A 5,614-nucleotide genomic window follows, 5' to 3' on the forward strand; every position below is an offset into this window, starting at 1 on the left:
AAAATAAAAGATGAAAATTGAGATTAAAAAAAAATGAATAAAAACCAGAAAGTGAATAAAAAATTAAAAGTAAAAAAAAAGTTTGTTTTCATAAGGAATAAAGTGATGATGCAAAAGAATTTTTTTTGTTGAAAGTCATCAATAAATATCAGATGTTATCTCAATTCGTATTGGATTTATGGTTTCACACGTGCCATCAGATTGACACTAGATTCCGATTCTTTCAGGCGCGAGGCAAAAATCCATCGGAATGAAACGGATAGGTTAGGGGAGAAAGGATTCCAGAGTTGAAATACTTGTGGCAATGGGCATCCTCGGGCACGCTGGGACGTCGTGATTCAAGATTAATGGTGCTTTAATAACGTTAATTGAAGCCCTTAGAAGAATCGATACGGACGCCGATCTTTAGGTGGTATCGAACCGGCGAGATACCGATCGATCGTTATGATAAATAGTCCGCGGCACTGCGGGCGACCGTTCCAACGCCCTCTACACATACCCGGGGTTCGTGATCTGACCTCTTGTGTGTACCCGCCCCTCTCGGAATTTCCATCGAATGAGATTTTTTTTTGAGTGAAGGGTAACAACAAAAGACGGGAATCTCGAAAATTTTTGAGGAATATTGATTGTTGGGGAGAGGGTGGAGAGATTGATTGGTTTGGTGGTACACGTAGTGCATTAGATCATTTAGTATGATTATTTTCTAAAAATCAATGAAAAACAAGTGGATAATTGATTTTTTTCATAAATTAGTAAAGTTATTGCTGTTAATGAATTAGCATTTTCCTTCCGAATGTTCTCTTTTTGTCACTCTGATTTCAATATTCTCTTCTTCTATTTTTTGAAATGTCATAAACATTTTGCGTATTATTTAGTTCTGTCGAATAATTCTACATTCAGACCCTCTCAAGACTTGAATTTGTTTTCTTGAACGGATCTCTCAATGTCTTAATTCAAGACACTAAAACTGACTCAAATTTGGGGGCAAAAACGTCTTAAAAAAGGGACAAAATCGTCTCCATTTCAGACACTCGTTTTTCTACTGTTCTTTGAAATTATAAATGCATTAGTTCCACAGGAAATCGTGTGAGTAAAGTATATATTTTTCCAGCGAACAGTTATAACGTTCACAGAGCAAATAATGACTCCAAAAAACTTGAATTTGAAATGTCAAAACTGAATAGTTTTCCGGAGAATTGTCTTTTTGTGAGAATGACTATCTAATTTTCACGAAAAAAATTCATATTCCGAACAATTTCAAATTTTTTCCATCGAATTTGTCAATTCCCCGCAGGTAAAACTGTTATTTTCGACGAGATTATTCTTCCCCGCGAAGATATAAACAATTATGTTTGAAATTCATTCCTAAAACGGAAGTTTCATAGCGTTACTTTCTCCAATACCAAAACAATGAGCTGTCTCAACCCTCCGACTTTCTCCACTAATCCCTTGATCCATATATAGTGATCCGCCAGCCTGCCTGCCCTTCATTCACATGCGTCATCTCCCACATTTCCCTATTTTCCATAACAAAACCGAGTATCTAGCGTCAGCATCTTGAGCACAATTACTTTTGGAGAGATTGATTCATATTAGAAACTGAATGCAATTGAGTTACTCACGCGAGATTTGAATAACTCAATTACATGATAAAAGATAACGCTTTCTATTAAAATTATCCCTAAAGGAATTTTCAATCTTTGTTAAAATTTTTGCTTCCGAATGGAAGCATTGTATTCGTCGAATTCGAAATTTCCAATAAATTAATTGATTGAATTAATTGAATGAATCCGATTGTGATTTAAAATATTCTTTCATTGTTCAGATCAATATTCAGGGAAAGGTAAAAAATAATAACGTTGGGGGAATGTTGGCAGCCAACGTTGGCCCAATATTGAATACAATAAATCATTGAATTAAAATACATCATCATAGAAATTCTATCCGTAAGCAAATTGTTTCTTTAATATAAAAAATCTATTGGCTAAATCGCGACGAAAACAATTTTCCACTTGTTGCCATTTCAAGAAACGTAGCGCTTCAATTGAAATATTCCCCTGGAAATTTTCATCAGTTTTGTTGAAAATTCCTGAAGTAAATTCTAATTATTATTATGAATTCAAAAAAACGTCCCGCCGAGCTCAAAAAATCTTGCGAGCTAACAACTCCTGAAACGTAACATCCACAATAATAATCTCGTCCCTGTTTTTTTCCTTTGAATTCTCAAAGCGGCAACATTTTCTCAAGACGATTAATCCACGCGACACGACAGTATAATATACAATGCCTCCATGGGTTTTATTGCATCAGAACAATTAGCGACAGTACTTTTGCTCGGCGGGTGAGCCCGTTGTCCATTAACGAGAGCCTGGTCTCCCTAGATTTCATACGGGTTTGGAGGCCTGTGTATCTCGTGCGCATTCACCTGCAGACCACAAATATAGCCACATGAAAGGAGTGAATACTCCCCTCCACCCTTCCCTCTTTTTTATATGTGGAGCATGGGAGTCTTCTGCCATTGTCTATTGTTGGTTGAGTCTCTTACGAACACCGGGTCATGGTCTCGTCTTCGCCCGCGAAAAGCGAATAGGCGTTTGCGGGATATTGTAATCTCTCGACGGATTAAGACATTTGTGTCGCCGGTTTTACGACATTTTTCAGGGGAATTAATTTATTATTACTGAAGTTTGAATTCTCAAATTTTTTAATTCTTCGCTGATTATTCCAAAAATATCTCAGAAACTATTAGCTTTAGAGAAAAATGTCAGAAAACCACTTTTTTAGTTCTTAAAATTTTCTGCAAAAAGTGTATTGACAAAAATTTCGCTATCTCTCTTAAATTTCAAGATATCCATCAGGAACTGATCCTCAACTGAAATCAGCTGTTCTGTCCTGTTGAATCACCTCACTACGAACTTTAAATTATCTTCATCAGTAAACTATTCAGAAAAATCACACCGTCGTATAATATAATATTTTCCTAGATGCAATACACCTCGGAAAAATGAATAAGTGACGGAAAATATTTCATTAATTTTTTTAGAGAGTAATTTCCTCCAAAAATACCTCGCACATGCAATTATTGAATTAGTTGTTGAATTTTGAAGGTAAAAAAATGAAATAAAAACACTGAGCACTATTGATATATCCAGATCTTACTTCACTCATCCCTTCGTTTACAAAATATTGTACAACTCAATGCCTCATTGCTCCAAAAGTAATGGAAAATTAAATCTATCAGAAAGTCTTTCTCATCGTTTGTGGATACATCACTGCTCAGAACAGAGTGTCCTCGACAAACTGGAATAACTCCCCAAAAATCCCCTCTGGAAGTTTGTTTTGAAGTCTCAAGACTCGACTCGGAGCATCCTCGGAGGTTATGTTGGCTAGTTGGCCCCAGGATTCGTGTTCTGTATGAGAGTGATGTTGTCACCCTTCAGCATGATGCGCCCCAGCTGTTTCCTGGCCTTCGTCTTCACGTGGTACTCCTCGGCGTCGTCCAGCACCAGGTTCACGTACTCGTCGAAGCCGACGATGTGTCCCTCGATTCTGAGGTTAATGTTCTCGAACAACCAAACTTGCACCCTCGAACGACTCTGGAGGCGCCAGAAGATGAGGTTGATGTACTGCACCATCTCACCTTCTGCACCATCTGGGGCCCCTTGTACGACATTCTCCGGGGTTTTCTAGGGGGATGAGGGGTTCTGCGGTGCAGCAATTCCGGGGAGAAGTCTGATCCGAGCATTTCATGACACCAAGACATTTTTCCACGTCTCCCCCAGTGCAAATGACACTCCAGAAATAATGCAATGGGAACTTGTGTCTCGAGCGGTTGGCTGATGCTCTCAAACGCCCCGCAGTCGAGATCCGATAAGATAGAGATGCTTTAGAGACCATCAGAGGGAATCAGAATAAAAGAAAAAAGGAATGTAAAAAACGAAAAACCCGGTGCGATCCATTCATCGGCGCTACGATACCAGCCGTCTCTCGCTGGTGATCTTTTACTTCTCATTTTAACTTTACCCTTTTCAGACGGCGCGCCGAGCGTATTAGAGCCATTGTGTTATCTGTCATGGACGAGATAGCCGATGGACCAACAACAGCCAACGCCGTTGTGACTCCACTCCGGGGAAATTGAACTGGGGATAGGGGGGTTTTATGGGCCACTTCCTTCAAGCATTTGAGGGTCTTTACCTTTTACGCTTTGAAAATTTTCGGGAAATAATCCGGAAAAACCAAGCTGTGAAGTGAAGACGCTGGTGTCCCCACATTTTAGACATTTTTGGTGCCACAAATTGAGACATTAATATCTCGAAATTATTCTTTAAGCAGACAAATTAATATCCTGAAATTAAAAATGATATTCTGTCAAGTTATAACTCTACCCTTCACGTTTTTGGTTCCGAATGGAAGTATTGTATTCGTCAAATCCGAAATGGTCAATTTTTTGTGTCAGGGTAACCAATTTTGGACTCAGGAGTTCGAATATGTTGAGCATAATTCAATATAACTGAAAAAAAAATTGTTGAAATATATCTAGTTCGATCATGAGATTGATTGTGTTATGCCCCAGATTCGGTGAATTGCGTTATTGTTGAATATTTGGACATATGCATTGTCAGCGTGACACATGCGGGCGTAACTGGATTATGCTGACCAAATGACGAAATCTAAACAATTAATGTGTTATTTACGAGGCTGTTTGGGTACGCGAGACTCGGATTCCGATGTTTACAAGTTGTGAATCATTGTAATCGGCCAGATGACAAGGTTGAAGTAATTAATTAATAAACTCTCATTTTCAAATGCTGATGAAGCACTGGTGAGATGACGATTACCAAACCATTGGTCAGTTCCAACATTCTGGCAATGTTGGCGGTCAATGTTGGCAGTCAACGTTGGAGCATTGTTGACGGCTAATGTTAGGGCAATGTCGGTTGCCAACATTGGGTCAATGTTGGCGGCCAATGCTGGTTACCAACATTGGGCCCATGTTGGCGGCCAATGCTGGTTACCAACATTGGGGCAATGTTAGCAGACAATGTCGGTTACCAACATTTGGACAATGTTGGCGACCAATGCTGGTTACCAACATTCGGGCAATGTTGACGGCCAATGCTGGTTACCAACATTCAGGCAATGTTGGCGGTCAATGCTGGTTACCAACATTCGGGCAATGTTGGCGGCCAATGGCGGTTAGCAAAATTTGGGCAATGTTGGCAGACAATGTCGGTTACCAACATTGAGGCAATGTTGGCGGCCAATGCTGGTTACCAACATTCGGGCAATGTTGACGGCCAATGCTGGTTACCAACATTGGGGCAATGTTGAATTCAATGAATCATTTGAAAATACATCGACATAGAAATTCCATTCGGCCGCAAATTGTTAATGTATTAGCAACAAAATTTTGATTACGTTATGACGAAAGTAATTTCCCACTGGTTTTTCTTCACTTGAAAGGCATTGCATAAATCATGTATTGATGACATATTCCAGAAAAATGAATTGAAATACTGAAATCGTTTAATGACACGTATTTATGTGGGTTAGGGCGTCGACTTGTTCAGCTCAAGCAGCGCCTAAGTGTGAGTCATGAGCGTCTGCCCACCTA

General features: G+C 39.3%; 1 pseudogene; it reads right to left on the minus strand.

The window, feature by feature from the left end:
* Positions 1–3,314: 3,314 nt before the first annotated feature.
* Positions 3,315–3,673, minus strand: LOC107036755 (annotated as a pseudogene).
* Between the last annotated feature and the right edge of the window lie 1,941 nt (positions 3,674–5,614).

Source organism: Diachasma alloeum, unplaced genomic scaffold, assembly GCF_001412515.2.
Source record: "Diachasma alloeum isolate Michigan unplaced genomic scaffold, Dall2.0 Dall_scaffold_00211, whole genome shotgun sequence".
NCBI lineage: Eukaryota > Metazoa > Arthropoda > Insecta > Hymenoptera > Braconidae > Diachasma > Diachasma alloeum.